This window comes from Podarcis erhardii (genome assembly GCF_964252035.2).
Source record: "Podarcis erhardii genome assembly, chromosome: 16".
Classification (NCBI taxonomy): domain Eukaryota; kingdom Metazoa; phylum Chordata; class Lepidosauria; order Squamata; family Lacertidae; genus Podarcis; species Podarcis erhardii.
The window spans coordinates 11442424-11460238 of NC_138514.1; the positions used below are offsets into that span (position 1 = coordinate 11442424).

At 47.5% G+C, this 17815-nt stretch overlaps 1 protein-coding gene across 1 annotated transcript in view; it reads right to left on the bottom strand.

Moving 5' to 3' along the window:
- CDON (cell adhesion associated, oncogene regulated) overlaps positions 1 to 17815 on the bottom strand; it is a 116293-nt gene that overhangs the window by 82797 nt on the left and 15681 nt on the right. The window contains exon 2 of the mRNA XM_081843263.1: positions 16559 to 16609. The gene's annotated coding sequence lies outside the window, so the exon portion shown is untranslated. The remainder of the gene's footprint in view (positions 1 to 16558; positions 16610 to 17815) is intronic.

Sequence of the window (17815 nt, forward strand, 5' to 3'; positions counted from 1 at the left end):
AGAGTAAAACAGCAACAGCCCATTCAAAATGGACAGGAAAATCAAATTGCCCAAGGTTAAAGAAAATGCTTACCTTAGCAGTTCTTACAAGCCTTGAAAAACTGCAATGTTGTTGTTGTTTTTTTTTTGAAAAACTGCAATGTTGGTGCTCGCTTCGGCAGCACATATACTAAAATTGGAACAATACAGAGAAGATTAGCATGGCCCCTGCACAAGGATGACACGCAAATTCGTGAAGCGTTCCATATTTTATTTTTTTTTAAAAAAAGAGAAAAACTGCAATGTTGGACTCCAACTCACATCATTCCTGGCCATTGGGCATGCTGGCTGGGGCTGATGGGAGCTGGAGTCAAGACCGGCAGGCAACAGGCTCCCTCCCCATCACTGTTCTCAAAGAACAGGTATCTTCATCATCACAACCTTTCAAATGAGCAGGCCATGGACATCTGGCTCAATGGAAAACATTTATGCGTTAGCTGCAGATATGCAGACTCACTCTGTTGAAGTGAGAAAATTCTCAGTAAATGAGGCACGGAGAACAACCTGGGCCTTAGAACGCTTTTTATTTTAAAGCTAAATACATGACCTGCTGGAGGAGACTCTTGAGAGTCCCATGGACTGCAAGAAGATCAAAGCTCTCCATTCTGAAGGAAATCAGCCCTGAGTGCTCACTGGAAGGACAGATCCTGAGGCTGAGGCTCCAATACTTTGGCCACCTCATGAGAAGAGAAGACTCCCTGGAAAAGACCCTGATGTTGGGAAAGATGGAGGGCACAAGGAGAAGGGGACTACAGAGGATGAGATGGTTGGACAGTGTTCTCGAAGCTACCAGCATGAGTTTGACCAAACTGCAGGAGGCAGTGGAAGACAGGAGTGCCTGGCGTGCTCTGGTCCATGGGGTCACAAAGAGTCGGATACGACTAAATGACTAAACAACAACAACAAATACATGATCGAAAAGTCTCTGATAATAATAATACAGTGGTACTTTGGTTCTCAAACTTAATCCGTTCTGGGAGTCCGTTCAACTCTTGAAACTGTTTGAAAACCAAGGCGCAGCTTCCGACTGGCTGCAGGAGTTTCCTGCACTCAGTGGGAAGCCGAAGAAGCCTCATTGGATGTTTGACTTCCGAAAAATGTTCAAAAACCAGAACACTTACTTCTGGGTTTGCAGAGTTTGGGAGCCAATTTGTTTGGGAGCCAAACCGTTTGGTAACCAAGGCACCACTGTAATAATAATAAAAATGCTGAAGAGGCAGGCATCTGTACAATTTGATGCTAAAACTTTACAATTGGCAAGCAAATGCACTCCCACCAGTATTGTGCAGTGAAATGTTTCACACCGGAGCAGCTAAGGCCAGAGGCGCCAGTTTGCGAGGGCGATGCGGGGGGGGTGACATTGTGCGTGTGACATTACAACGTCCTGACGTCACGCCTCCCTTCCTAAGCTGGGCAGAAGCTTCCTAGGCTTTGGGAAAGAGGCACTAGGCTTTAATACCATAATACTCTAATTTACCGGGAACATTTAGGTGACTAGCCACACACCCTACACTGGGACCTGCAACACTTCCGAGCGATGAGACTCTGCATGCTTTCCTTAGAATACTATCAAGGGCATTCACAAGTTGCCTGATTTTCCATTTGTCTCGCCCCATAACATTTCAGGGTACTGAGTATGTTCAATCCTTATTAGGCTACTTAAGTATCACCAAGACTGGGCTACTGAGAAACAATAGGCTTGGATCCATTTTCCCCAGCACCTACCACCTTTGTTTACTGCAGCAGCTAGACTGGTGACTGGGAGTGGCCACCGAGACCACATAACACTGCTCCTGAAAGACTTACATTGGCTCTCAGTACATTTCTGGACACAATTCAAAGTGTTGGTGCTGACCTTTAAAGCCCTAAATAGTCTCAGCCCAGTATACCTGAAGGAGCGTCTCCACCCCCATTGTTCAGCCCAGACACTGAGGTCTAACGCCAAGGGCTTTCTGGCAGTTTCCTCGCTGCGAGAAGTGAGGTTACAGGGAACTGGGCAGAGGGCCTTCTCGGTAGTGGCACTCGCCCTGTGGAACGTCCTCCTATTAGATGTCAAGGAAATAAACAACTATCTGACTTTTAGAAGACATCTGAAGGCATCCCTGTTTAGGGAAGCTTTTAATATTTGATGAATTATTGTATTTTAATATTTTGTTGGAAGTTGCCCAGAGTAGCTGGGGAAACCCAGCCAGATGGGCGGGATATAAATAATAAATTATTATTATTATTATTATTATTATTATTATTATTATTATTTATATAGAATAGTAGCAATAAAATATAGTGATAAAATGTAGTAGCTGGGAGGAGTTTTGAAATTATAACCAGTACCCAGATAACACCCTTTTGTGTTATATATATATATTTGTCCAGGCAACCTTGTTAGCACATTAAAATAGGTGTGAAGTTTTTGTTCCCCTTATCAATGGCTTATTAAGGTTTTTCAATGACAGTTGTAAATGATAACTACAGAAATGAAGGGGGGCGGAATCTATCTAAAATTAAACTTAAGGTTTTGAAATGACAGCCTTCGGGTGGTAACAAAACGCCTGGGAAGAAGAAGATATTCTTATAAGGAAATGATGTCTCTGTTGCTCCAGTCAGGGGTCTTTGCAAAATTACTGAAAGATGCATAGTTAATTTCTCTCTTGTAAAATGACAATCGCGCCCCCGCACCCCTAGAAGTGGGCTATCAATTACAACAGGCTGGTTGAAGATGTCATTATTATATGGAAACCATACAAGCCACCAGCAGTACAGACTGGTGCAAAATTATCATGCCAAAGCAGCAAACATGCCTTTGACTGTTGTTTTTGTGGGCTACAACCAGGTAAGTACAACACTGTGTAAGCAAGGGCAGCCTCTCTGGCCCCACCTGACTGCCCCAGAAGTCACAGTCCTCTCATTATGTCACACTTCAGAAGGAGAGGTTCCCACCTAGAGGGAAGTTAATAGGAGGAGGGACGGAGCTTTGAGGAGCTTATAAAAGAGACTTAAGCAACATCCTTGAAAGCCTCTTTAAAGTGAGCCCTATTCTTCGCTGCTCTTTGTCTGATTCACTCATTTGCTCCTCTCAATGGGGGATGAAGCCATGTTTTATCAGCTAGGTGACATCAGGCACAATGCTGATATCAGAAGCCAGGCAACAGCCAAATGAAAAATACACCCAGCTGTTCCAAGAGTGAAATGGCAGTCCTGGTCTGCGGAAGCTGGCAGGGCACCATGGGCTTTTGCAACACTCCTGAACTGCTTTGCTTCTCCCCTCCCCAGCTGTGTTTTCCAACACACAATGCAACCGTCTTATGAAAGGGGAGCCTTGGGTGCTTTCAAATGGACTGTTAGCAACCGTGCTGCTTTGAATCCCACCGGGAAATCTGCTGCGAGTTCCACCCATCCGGATCCAGGAGGAAAACCGATTTTGCTGGAATCCAGCAAACAGATGATTTCACATACACGTTTCACTTTATTTCGTTTTCTAAATTGGTATCCAGCTTTTCCTCCAAGGATCCCAAGGCAGTTATCGTTTCTCTCCCCCTCTTTTGTTTTATTCTCACAGCAATCCAGTTAAGTAGATGTGGCTAAAATATATGACACTCAGTCAGTTTGTGGTTGTGAGGGGACTTGAACCCATCTCCCAGGTCCTGGTTTGATACTCAAACCACTACATACTAACTCCCACATGTTAATGTTGGTATATTTTGCTTATAGGGAGTTAAACAGCAGCATGAGATTGTTCCTATACTTATACTGTAGTTAGATCATGTTTGCACTGCAACATGGAGATTGTAGTGTTTGTCCATGGTGTGGATAGTAATAATAATAATAATGCCATTATAGGTGAAAATGTTGAGAGAATGCCTCTTAAACAATTACAGTTTTAGGGGGTGTCCATGAGCAGACTGCTCTTTTCTGTGCTTATAGTGTAGTTAGATCATGTTAGCACTGCAACATGGAGGTTGTAGTGTTTGTCCTCACTTTGGACATCATTATAGGTGAAAATGTTGAGAGAATGCCTCTTAAACAACCACAGTTTTAGGGGGCGTCCATGAGCAGACTGCTGTTTTCTCTTTACAAGCATTCAAGTAAAGCTTTCTCTGAATCAGAGGACTTTCCTTTCCCAGTACATTTTGCCCTGCAGTTTAACGAGCAGAAGTGTTCCCGGCAAATGACCGTCAGGTGTAAGCCTAAAAGAGGTAGTCCAAAACTAGACAAGACGTCATTCATGCAATTTGCAATTTCTGGAATCGCTTTTTAAAAAGTTAACAGCAGGTGCTGAGTCCCAGACCCTGGCCAGGAAGGAGGGGGCTTTAACCCTTTGCCGCCCACTGTGGTCCTGATCCAGATCGCCTGCCTCGTGCCTGCCATTTGCATCAGAAGGAAAGCTCCCATTTGTACCAAGGGGAGATTTAGGGGCTGCCAGCCCAGTTACACCTGGCATTTGCAAAGCATAAATCACAGAGGGGAAAGGGGGCAGCTGAAGCACATCCAATGACCCGTTGGCGTCTATCCATGATGGAATAGAGGCCTCTCTCAGCCACCCGGGGGCCATCTCCGAGAAATGCCATTTTGGAGTTAAGAAGGACTGCAGCTCAGTGGTAGAACACCTGCTTTGCATGTAGAAGGCCCCTGGTTCAGTCACTGGCATCTCCTGCTAGGACTGGAAGAGTTCCTTGTCTGAAACCCTAGAGAACTGTTGCCAGTCAGTGAAGACAGTGCTGAGCTGTTATTCAGTATAACACAGCTTCCTCTCTCTCTCTCTCTCTCTCTCTCTCTCTCTCTCTCTCTCTCTCTGTGTGTGTGTGTGTGTGTGTACACCCACCCTGCTGGATCAGACTCAAAACCATGGGCGTGGGGGAGACAGGACACCCACCTGTCATCATTCTCTGTCTAGCAGATTCAGAATGAAATATCTCAACAACAGTTGTTTTAAATTGCTTCCTTTTGACCCCAAGTGCTCATAAAAACCTGTCAAAATCTTAAAGCCATTTGACAACTAGGAAGCTAAGTAAAAAATTAACACCAGGGAGTACCTTTCATGCCGTTAACGAGTATATTTTGCAAAATTACAAAGAACGCGCCTTTCCCCCCATCTTATTATTTTTTTTAAAAGTCTAAACTAAAACAGGGACGCGGGTGGCGCTGTGGGTTAAACCAGGGCTTGCCGATCAGAAGGTTGTCGGTTCGAATCCCCGTGACGGGGTGAGGTCCCGTTGCTCGGTCCCTGCTCCTGCTTCAGCTATTTCAACTGCTCTTTGCTGAGTTTCTTCTGCTTCCCCATGGCATACCATAGTTCAGCTTCGGAGTCGAAGCTCAGTTGGGTTGCCGGTTGCATTGCTAGAAATGTGCCACAACATCATCCAGGTGACCTTTGGCTATGCCCATGCCAAAGGCCTATTAAGTCCAGCATCCTCCTTCCTCCATTGGCCAGGCAGATGCCTCCTTCAGTCCTATGCGGAAAAAACAAAGACTACGGCCTTCCCCTGCTGTTGCCCCACAGCAAGGGGAATCCAGCGGCAATGCTACTTCTGAACATGAAGATTTGAGACACTGCCAAGGGCCGGCATGGTTGGGCATCCACCCTAGAAGGGAGCCCCCTGACAAGAGCTCTTCTGGGCCTGCTCCCCTACCTGTAGCCTGCTTGATCACCAGACGCCAAGACAATGGCAGTGGGGAGTAGGTGGGCAGGAGATGCCACGGATCGCTTGCTCACTGGATCTCTGCCTGGCAAGCAAGCAGGCAGTAGCCATGATGAGGGAGAATGGTGATGAGCAGGTAGCCTGTGGCAGGTGTCTTGCCCAAGGACCAGGTGGGGGCCCGTCCCGTTTTGCCGCCTGAGGCGAAATGAGAAGGTGCTGCTCCTCTGTGGCTACTGCCCTGCAACCAAAGCTCCACTTACTGGGGTCATGTGGTGGTGTACATGGTTCTTCCTCTTCCTGATTTAATCCCCACAACAACTCTGTGAGGTAGGCTAGCCTAGGAGGCAGAGACAAGACCAAGGTCACTCAGCGAGCTTCATGGCTGAGTGGGGATTTTACCCCTGGTCTCCCAGGTCCTAGTCCAACTATATTACATGGGCTCTTTCTTTTCGGCAGCTTATGTTCTACTCTTTAACAAACAATATTTTGGTGGTTTTGCATGTGTGTTGTATCTTCTGATACTTATTCGCTCATTTTCAAACAACATCTCTCTGTTTTGTGAATTAAATCTTCTTTTGTACAGCTCCCTGGATTCTTTTGATAAAGAGCAGTACAGAAGTATTAAATCCAGGGCGAGCTCTGAACTCGCCCTTTTGAGTTCCGCCTGCCCAGAGAAAGATGTTCTCCCTTTTGTTCTCCCTTCTCAAGTTCAATACTCAATGCTTGCCAAAAGGTAAATACTTCTGTTCCCCCACCACATCCGCCTGCCCTGCCGCCATGGGACTAAAAATAGTGAGACCTGGGGAGTGGGGGTAATTTTCAGCCAACCTGGTTTTCATTGCAAGAGGAGAGTCTAATTTATTCTGACCTGTGCCCATTCGCTTCCCATTACTGATTGGAGCCTTTAAACTCCCTTTCAAGCTTCAAAAGAACAAAAAAAGGAGGGAGAAGTAACCCCAGCCCCCCCCAATGTTTCGCAAGGTCACGTTAACCAGTTTGCTGCTCAGAGATGGATATGATCGGGGTGGACTGGAATCACACGAGAGAAGGTGGCGTGGTTTGAAGGGCACAAAGCTCTGCCCATTTGCAGAGCCATAAACGGAGGCCGTGACACAGAATCGCTAGGAATGGCAGATAGAGGTGACCATTTCCAGAGGGACAGGGCTGTGTCAGTCTGGTGTCCAAGGTGTTTCGCCACCCGAGGCAACAGGCAAGATGGTGCTGCTCTCCTAAGTCAATGTACAAAAGCCAATCAGAGTGGCGCTCGGTTCAGCTGTGGCAGTGAGGCGGCATCATTTGAGGGCTAGCTTTGGGGGTACACAGCAGGCCACTTGGCTCAGACAGACCTGGTCCACCATACCTCACTGCTGCTCCCTCAGCAACTTCTGCCTGAGGTGGTCATCTCACTCCGTCTAACGGCAGCGGAGACAACAGCAGAGAGCAGCACCTTAAAAGCAAACACAATTCAGTGGTACTTCGGGTTAAGTACTTAATTCGTTCCAGAGGTCCGTTCTTAACCTGAAACTGTTCTTAACCTGAAGCACCACTTTAGCTAATGGGGCCTCCCGCTGCCGCCGCATGATTTCTGTTCTCATCCTGAAACCAAGTTCTTAACCCGAGGTACTATTTCTGGGTTAGCGGAGTCTGTAACCTGAAGCGTATGTAACCTGAAGCATATGTAACCCCATTTAACCATGAAACTTCCCTTGGACCATTTACCATCTCTCACCTTAACCAACCCCATAGGGTTGTTGTGAAGATAAAACACAACCCCAGTGAGGTATACGATTTGGGGGAGGACCTTGAATGCTGGCTTGAGTTCCTTGGAAACAAAAGTGGAGTTATAGATCTAATCTGATATGCTAGCAGCAAACTCAGCATAGGTCGTAGGGGAGGATGCCTGGTTTCGTTTTCCAGCAAAGACATATACTGTTGTACCTTGGAAATTGAATGGAATCTGTTCCGGAAGTCTGTTTGACTTCTAAAACATTCGGAAACCAAAGTGCAGCTTCTGATTGGCTGCAGGAAGCTCTGATTGCCAACTGGACGTTCGGCTTCCAAAAAATAGTTCGCAAACTGGAACAGTCACTTCCGGGTTTGCCACGTTCAGGAGCCAAAACATCCGAGAACTAAGCTACGATTGTAGAAAGTGCGACTGTAGAAGGTTCTTGGCAAATTGTCAAGCCAGTCCATTGTGCAGTTCATACAGCTAGAATAAAAATACAGTACTTTCAAAGCTGCTGTTCCATTATTGTGCCTCTCATTAAGGTTTTGCCTCAAGTGATACCCGATAGGCAGCAGAGCTCTTTGACAAACAAATGTTATTGTTTCTAAATGATTCTTAATGTTTCCTGGATGGGGGATTCACCTGCAGAGACCCTGGCCCCACAAATAAGTGTGCAAGAAACAGCAATTGCAGTTTTGCAAAGACACCATGGCAGAAAAATGAGAGGAAGCACCTTGGGGTGCATGGGCTGCATACACACCATATACCGTATTTTTCGCTCTATAAGACGCACCAGACCACAAGACGCACCTAATTTTGGAAGAGGAAAACAAGAAAAGAAATATTCTGAATCTCAGAAGCCAGAATAGCAAGAGGGATCGCTGCGCAGTGAAAGCAGCAATCCCTCTTGCTGTTCTGGCTTCTGGGATAGCTGCGCAGCCTGCATTCACTCCATAAGACGCACACACATTTCCCCTTCCTTTTTAGGAGGGAAAAAGTGAGTCTTATAGAGCAAAAAATACGGTATTTAAAAGCGCATTCTCTCACTTACGCCTCTTTGAATCCTGGGAACTGTATTTTGTTAAGGATGCTGCAAACTGTAGCTCTGTGAGGGGCAAAACAAGAGAGATAGCACACCCCTGGGTGCTTCACCAGAACTGTTGAATTTCAGCCTGTTGTGTAGTGGTTAGCTCATCCCCAGTAAAAAGGGCCAGCCCTAAATAGGACAGGGCATATTTTAAAAACTTTTACTTTTCAGCTGGGGTTCAGCTGGACTATGCCCACAATAAAAGGCGCATCGAGTAAAACTGCTTCCCCGGTGACCACTAGGTCATAATGCCCCATCCAAATTCTGCGACAATAAGAACCGAATGCCACACCCAGAATAAACGGTGCACATTTTGTAATTGCTTATCTGATTCTGATTTATTGCAGTGTTTTAGGTTCTTTTTGCTACAAAATGCTGTGTTGGGGGATTTATTAATTTACTTTGCTAAGTATTAGCATGGACATTCTGCATTTGCACAGATTCTCAGAATACACACAACCAGTCCTTTTTTTTCTGGGGGGGATGCAGAGGTACGCATACCCCTAAACATGTTGTGAATGTAAGTTTGGCCTCATTGAGGGGCAGTATTTCAATATGAGTAGGAAAATGAGAGTACCCCTAAACATTTTTTAAAGGAAAAAAAGCACTGGACACAACCCATCCACTGTTTTGCTGTGCTTTCAGCAGCTGCCATCCACCGATTTTCATAGCGCTGATGTCCATGAGCACTAGAAACTTAACAAAAATAAAAGAGACTATTCTCTGAAACAAGGGGGGGGGACATTTGGGGCAGACAATGGAATTATTAAAGCTAGTTGGGTTTGTTTTTTTAAAACCAACCAACCTTGGGTTATGATAGTGAGTCCAAATTAGTCACTGAAAGGCAAGATCTATTTTAGATAAAGCCTAAACATGCCAAGGACAGTGGTACCTCGGGTTAAGTACTTAATTCGTTCCGGAGGTCCGTTCTTAACCTGCAACTGTTCTTAACCTGAAGTACCACTTTAGCTAATGGGGCCTCCTGCTGCTGCCGCACTGCCAGAGCACGATTTCTGTTCTCATCCTGAAGCAAAGTTCTTAACCCGAGGTAATATTTCTGGGTTAGCAGAGTCTGTAACCTGAAACGTATGTAACCCGAAGCGTATGTAACCCGAGGTACCACTGTATATTGTTCAGTCACCGTTTCGATCCACACAGCAGAATTTAGAAGCAAATAATTTAGAAGTGAGAGTTGGATGCTGCGATGGAGCAGGATTCCGGGTCTCTGCCGGATCCTTGTTTTGCACCCAGTATTCACTGCGCCCACCTCAACGGAAACCAATCCGGGACTTTCCGTGTTTTGTTCTCCCGAGGAGGGACATGCCCCTCGAGCCACAGTGAGGATCATTTTTCTCCAGATGACCCTCCATTTCAGTAATATGATAGTCCTGTCATGGTTCCAAGCCCTGATTTTGGCAGAACAAAGCCACAGTGCATCTTTCACTCCTCCAGCCAGGGAATGCAGCTGCGGGTCAGAGCGTGACCAATCAGGAATGAACATTTGGAGCGCATCTAATGCAGTTTGTACAGGGAGCCTTTCATGCATTCATGGGAGTGAATCTCACAAAGCAGAGCTGACATTGCCTTGCTCTTCCAACTTTGATATCTCACACCCTGCTCTGGGATAATCCGGCAGGACCAGACCCAGCCCAGCTGAATAACAGCAGTGTCCTGGCTGGAGCGCTTTTAACGCTGAAAAGCAATCTCGCCGAAGATGACGAAGGCTGACTCTTCATTACACTTGGCTGTACGCGGAGGAGCCTAGTTTCTGACCCCCCCTTCCTTCCCCCCAGGAGAAACGAGGAGCCTGAGAAACAGTCTCGACCCCAGCTCGGCCCAGAGCTGAAAAGCGAGCCAAAGTCTGGAGTTATGTTTCCGCTACCTTCCCGCAGAGCACGAGATTGATGAGAACAGGAGTCCATAATCAACTTGATCCGACCCCTGTCCTGTACCATGAGGGCCCCTTAAAGAAACACTGTCACATTAGAATTAATGATTTTTTTGTTGCCGGGCCCGGCCTGCCAATCCTTAGCAATTTAAAACCATGCTGCCTCAACAAGGCCACTTTTTAATTAGCCGGCAGAAGGGGCGGGGCTCTACACACGCACACAATCCAAAATAATCAATTTCAAATTGCCAAAGCCGGATCAGCATGGGGGCAGCACGGGGGTGGGGGTGGGGGCGAGGAGGAAGGGGAACAATGCAAGCGAGCCCACACTCCCAAATCATCCTGTCTCCCCGATTCAGGCACCATTCTTGCTTCTAAGCTGACTCGGCTGCAGAGTCTCCCTTGTTCCGCGCATTAAAAAGCAACAACCACAAAACGCAAACACACACACACACACACCATCAAAACCCCCCAAAACCAAGCACTCGGGTAAATGGCCTTTGTTTGCTGCGGACAGATCGCTTTGTCACCTCAAAGAAAGCGATCTTTAAACTTTCAACAGATTGTAAATGGGCAAGGCAATTTTTAATGCGACACCCTCCCCACTTTTTTCACACACCCCCCCCCCCTCAGCCCACCCCCTCGCTCCCAGCCTGACATGTTCGGCCGATGTCCTCCTGCGGTTTATACACTGAGGTTTAGATTTCATGACCTCTTTGTGGAGAGTATATCTGGGGACGCGGTGAAATGAAAGGGTTTTCGAGATTTCCAGTGGGAATGCGAATATTATTCCTGGCCGGCTGCCCGTTACATTGTGGCATTCTTAGCGACATGATCTGATACGGCATAATGATTGAGACTTGTATGATGGAGCGTTTTGTTTTGCTTTTTAATGGGAAGGGGGCACCGAAGCAGGAGGGACCGCTGCTTTTCTGCAAGGTGAGGGACAGGAATCATTCGGACGGTGGATTCTGTATTTCTCTGTGTTTAAATGTGTGGCATGTGTGGGTTCTTCCAGACCTGCAGAGGCCTTTTTCTGGAAGGAGGTGTCTCCTTTGGAAACCTTCCTTAGATATATGAAGGTTAACATAGGAGACAGCAAGGTCCATAAAACTTTAATGTAACTTTTACGCGCTAACAGCTTCTGTGGTGGCAATAAAAACCATATCAGTCAAATTGTTGGTGCCTAAGAAAACACAGCTGCTTTCATGCCACACCAGAGCACTTGCAGGAGAAAATTTATTGTGGCTGAATAAAACACAATGCAGACCACAGTCATTCCTGGTGTAAATCTGTTGCGTTCGGCGGAGCTGGACCAGCCACATCTTTGGCTCGCTGTTTGTAGTGATGAAATGAAGAGAGGCTTGTTTGTTTTTCTAATTAAATGAAAGGCAAATGGTGTTAATAATGCTTGGGGCCAGATCCTAAGACATGGTGCACTAGATGATGCGCCAGAAAAGAGACTACAGGTAGGATATACTGTATGCAAAGAAGAGGTTTTGCACCTGCACAGCATGACAAACCAATATAAAGGTAAAGGGACCCCTGACCATTAGGTCCAGTCGTGGCCGACTCTGGGGTTGTGGCGCTCATCTCGCTTTATTGGCCGAGGGAGCCGGCGTACAGCTTCCGGGTCATGTGGCCAGCATGACTAAGCCACTTCTGGCGAACAAGCAACTAATTCCAATTGCAGGAAGACTCAAACCTCCTAAACAGCAGGAGATTTATAGCATTTGGGGGGTCCGTGCTTATGAACAAATCCCATTTTCTAAAAAAAAATTCTTTTTGTCATAATGATGCCATCATCACATTTCAGACCAATACAGATGTGCATTACACACACACACAAACACCCCCCCTAGTTTGTTATATAACTAATACATCCAAAGTCTCAGCCCAACTTTATAGTTAGACTGTTTTACTCTAATTGTCACACAATTAGTGTACCCATCATAGCTCAGTTGGTTAAGAATGAGACTAATAATCTCAAGGTTGTGGGTTCGAGCCCCATGATGGGCAAAAGTTCCATACATTGCAGGGGGTTGGACTAGATGACCCTCGTGGTCCCTTGACACGACAAGCGACACCCTCCTTCTCAAGGCCACACCCCTCATTGGCCTTGCTTCACACCTCAAGTTTTATTACCCAGCTGGAATGCATCCTTGAACTCTAATCATGCCTCTTGCCTGTCTGGATGGAGTGCAGAGGTATACAGGTAATTCATATTTGTTGCTCTGCCCACCACTGGCATGTGACCTCTAGGAGGTTGCCTCGAAGGGAATGTGGCCCCAAGGTTGGAAAAGTTCCCCATCCCTAATCTAGGATAAGCCTGGCCGAAAGACCAAGGAGGGAATTCTGCTATATAAAAGTAGGGCTATGATGAGCAACCAACAGCCCTACGGCCACACACAGACCTTAGCCTGATTTCAAAAGTCCTCTGCAAGTGATCTGTTCAGACCTTTCGCAAGATGTCTGACCCCCCAGCTGACAGCTGGGCAGGGAAGAGACTGGGGAGGAAGAAGAGAGAAAGGTGTTCAGTCCAAGCTCCTGTGTACTGGGCTCAGGGGTAACCCGTGAAACACAGTCCAGGACCAGTCCAGAATCCAAAGGTTCCACTGGGAGTCAGTCCAACAGGGTCAAGGCAGGACACGAGGCAAGAAACCAGGCAAGGACAGGTACAGGATCTTAGGGAGGATCTGGCATACAGCAATGTTGCTCCCACAACCTGGGGCGAGGTCCGACAGCCTTTTATCTTTGTCAGGGTAACAGCCAGTCCTGATCCCCCAGCAACTCACCTCCCTGTTTCGCCCGAAGGAGAGCACTCCTCCTGCGAGTACTCAGGTCTCTCCTTCTCTCAGACCTTAGTCTCTGCAGCTCGGGAGACGTCGGTGGGTTACTAGACCCAGGGGCCGCCTCAGCCTCCCCTGACCCAACCGGTAGTGGAGCAGCTGCAAGTGATGGCCCAGCTGAAGGCAACGAGGTAATCCCCACATCTGGAGCCAGGGCAGGCTCAGGCCCCCGACTCGGCCCAGCTGGTGTTTGTTGCAGGGGAACCTGTGCAGACTGGGACTCTTCAGGATCAGGCCCCAGCCTTGGTTCAGATGATGCCTGAGGCGAAGGATCTGGTGCAGACTGAGACTCCTCTGGTTCTGAATTCAAGCCCGAGTTCCAGGCCATCACACCCTGTTAGCTTTAACCACCACTGCCTTTGGTCCTTCCCACCAACAACTTGTGGGTCCTGACCCTCAACAGAAAGGTTCTCTGTCCACGAAATAAAGAGACTAGCCTTTGACTGGTCTGTAGAACCATGGGAAGAAGAGCACAGCTTGTGTAAACAACTTGCTCTGTTGCCTGCTGTTTTCATTATGAGATGCTTGGAGAGGGTGAGCTGTGTTTTGCTTGGGGAACTTTCCAGGTCAGGAATAAAGGAGGGTCCCTTATTTTCCCATCTCAGTTCCTAGCGACAGGAATTGCTGTTTTAATTGCAGAAGGCAGATGCAATTGGGCCATCTGTCTTGGGCTTGGGAAGCTCGGCCGACGGGCAGGAACGCGAGGTTTGCCTTGAGAGAAGCAGTAAGGATAAGCACGTGAAAACGGAAGAAGGATGGCTCCTTAAATGATTAGCCAAGCGCGGTGAGTCCAGCTGGACTTTATCAATCACTGTCAGGCTTTTGTCCTGCATGGCGGTCAGTTGACCATGAGGGTAAGGGGCAACTGCAATGAGGGTTATTGTTTCAGGGAGATTGTTGCCAGTTCAGCTAGTTGATTATTGCAGATGGTGCCTGCTGTCCAAACAGCACTGGTGCCTTTTCCCACTGGCAAGATCCAGGGAGCAAAGGACCTGGAAAAGGTGAGTATTCAGATCGAACCACAGGCAGATGTACAAGATGAGCCAGGAGCCAATCGACAGAGTCGAAGCCAAGGAGCAAGCTTGGGGACTCAGAACCAAGGAAACCATCGGACACCAAGGAATACCATGGAAGACTTAAAAGCTACAGGAAACAGGACAGGAACTTTATTGCCTCTCTCCAACAGGAACAGAGCAGCAACAGGAATTGCCTTACTCCACCCAGAGACAGGTCAGTTCAGCGCCACCTATTGACTATACTACATAATGACACTATCCACACCAGGAACCAGCAGAATCAAACGCAAGCCTAGAAGAAAGCAGGTGTTGTTGTTAGAATTCCTGATCTATGATTGCAGTCATGGGATGTTTGTCTATCACATGACGGTGTATGTTTTGACTCCACAGAGTGGGAAGTGACGGAGACAGGAGGTTTGTGTTACTGTGTTCCGTGAAGTGCGACTATTGTCTTTTGTTCTTTTTCTCTTTGCTGTCTGATGCTAGAGAGAGAGGGAGCCCTGTTGCAGTGCTCTGTATATGTTTATATGTAAATAAAGTAGATTAGCCAAAATGCTGAGTTGCTGAGGTCTGTTATGCAAGGTGCAAAGACTCTGTGGATCCCTAAGTGTGCAGGTGTTTGTTGGCATCAGTCGCTGTGATGTTCGGGCAGAAGAAAGCTTTTGAAGCTCCCGAACAATCGACCAGGAGGGAGAGAACATGTCAGTCGGGCTTGTATCTCTGCCAGGTTCCTACTTGAGGGTAGGCTGAACTCCTGACAGTTGGAACCAAAGATAAGTCCAAATGCAGGGCTGCAGGGCACAGGTGCAGAGCATGCAAGGCCACATCAACACCAGGAATGTCTTGCTGCTCAGGTGAAATAAGAAGGTGCCCTGTGACCAGCTTGGGTGGACAGAGCTAGTCCAGGGTCTGAGAGTACTAGGCAAATGCTTCAGCCCATCGTTCTGTAGTTTACCTGGTGATGCACCTGCACAAAAATCTGAATTGAAGATGGGGCAACTCCTAACCATGACAAATAGCATGTGTTTACAACTCCTTTTAGGGACACGGGTGGAGCTGTGGGTTAAACCACAGAGCCTAGGACTTGCCGATCAGAAGGTCGGCGGTTTGAATCCCCGCGACGGGGTGAGCTCCCATTGCTCGTTCCCTGCTCCTGCCAACCTAGCAATTCGAAAGCACGTCACAGTGCAAGTAGATAAATAGGTACCACTCTGGTGGGAAGGTAAGCAGTGTTTCCATGCGCTGCTCTGGTTTGCCAGAAGCGGCTTAGTCATGCTGGCCACATGACCCGGAAGCTGTACGCTGGCTCCCTCGGCCAATAAAACGAGATGAGCGCTGCAACCCCAGAGTCGGCCATGACTGGACCTAATGGTCAGGGGTCCCTTTACCTTTACTTTACAACTCCTTTTGGAAGGAGAGCAGCCAAACCACCTTCAAAGCTTACTAATAGCTGTGGAATGATAGAGGACCATTGGAGTTTTCTTTCCCTCCTTGCCCAGAAAACTCCTCTTTGGGACCATGGAAACAGGACAGGGATGTGGAATAGCTAGCTTCTCCAGCCCCTGCAAGTACAGGAGCGAACTGAGACTTCTATCCCAAGCAGCAGGCTGAGTAATTCAGTAATGACATGATTTTTTCCACTGAAGTTGCAGGGAGCAGAGTTCTGCTATTTGACAGAGTGTGGGAAGGTGCACCCCCGAATTTGGAGAATGTGGCACTTCGAGGAGAGATTGGCGTGGCTGCCTGCCTAGTGGTCCTGCCACCGATTTCTGGCACAGGCTGTGAAGCCCATGACAGGGGACTAGCAGTCCTTTCGGCAGCATTTGAACTAAACCCGCATTAGCTAGACAAATAAAGAAATAAACAAGTAGGGGAGGGAAGATTCTGTTTGCACAGCCGTGACCTAAAGTCGGCCATTTACGCAAGGTCAGGAAAAGAGGCCTATTTGGTCTCAATCCCCATCCACTTCCAGCCCACCCCCCCCATCCCCGGCCCCATCTGCAACAACAAGTAAAGGAGTGTGAACGCTTTGCCATAATAATATCCCTAACCTTGCCCTGAAATGCTTATTGTTAGATTATTATCAGCAGTTAGCACTTACCCGAAAGAAATCAAGGCAGCAGGCTTCCCAGGGGACCTCCCAGATGTGTGTGTGTGTGTGTGTGTGTGTGTGTGTGTGTGTGCTGGGGGAAGAGGAAACACTGGACAGGGTCACTGGAAGCATGCCTCGAGGTGGCAAAAACGAAGAGTTTACACAAGGAATTAAGCGGCAATTGGGAAGAGAGGGAAGTAGCAGCATCCACGAAGGCAGACTTACCGTGGCAGGCTACCGTTTCTGGAATGGTCCAGTTTTGCCAAGGAAGTCTCTCTGTGGAGAGCAGAGAGAAGAGAATCAGCTGTGTGGTACCCAGATGGCAGACACCTACACTTGTCACTGGAAGTTGACACACAAACACATACGCCCCTATGTGGTGTTTCCACGCAAGGATGCTTCCATGACTTGTGAGCGTAACTGGGGAGGAAAATTCTACCTCACCATCGCCTCCAACCACTTTGCCTGATTCAGGTGGAACAAAGAGCTAGGTGCCACCTACACTCCAAATATCCCATGGCAGCTCCCAGCAGCTTCCTATAGATGTTAACAGCATGGGCGACAAGATTCAACTCTGCAGGACAACAGAGAGCAGCTGAGGTGGTGCTGAACACTAACTTGTCATAAATGTATTTTCTGCAAGTGGCTCTGGAGGCAGGAGTGGAATAATAATAATAATAATAATAATAATAATAATAATAATAATAATAATAATAATAAATTATTTATACCATGCCCATCTGGCTGGGTTTCCCCAGCCACTCTGGGCAGCTCCCAACAGAATATTAAAAGCACAATAAAACATCAAACATTAAAAACTTCCCTAAACAGGGTTGCCTTCAGATGTCTTCTAAAAGTCAGATAGTTGTTTATTTCCTTGACATCTGACGGGAGGGCGTTCCACAGGGTGGGCGCCACTATCAAGAAGGCCCTCTGCCTGGTTCCCTGTAACCTCACTTCTCGCAATGAGGGAACTGCTAGAAGGCCCTGTGAGCTGGAAGTCAGTGTCCGGGCAGAACGATGGGGGTGGAGACGCTCCTTCAGGTATACTGGACCGAGGCCATTTAGGGCTTTAAAGGTCAGCACCAACACTTTGAATTGTGCTTGGAAACATACTGGGAGCCAATGTAGGTCTTTCAGGACCAGTGTTATATGGTCTCGGCAGCCACGCACAGCCACCAGTCTAGCTGCCGCACAATGTCCCCAAGTTTCTAACTTCCTGAGGTTGACAGTTTCAGGAATTGTCGAGAGATCAAGGCTTGTACTGCCCCATCTCTCTCCTGATCAAAGCAGTTTCAGTGCCATGATCAAGCCAGACTAGAACAGATCCAAGTACGCAGTTTTCTCCAAGCATGCCTGAAACTGGACTGCTACCATCTTCCCTAGCATCTTGCCCCCAGAAGACCACCGGGCAATGGTTATTTTAACATCTTGGGGTCCACGGAGGTCTTCTTAAGGAGCAGGCACACCACTTCCTCCTTC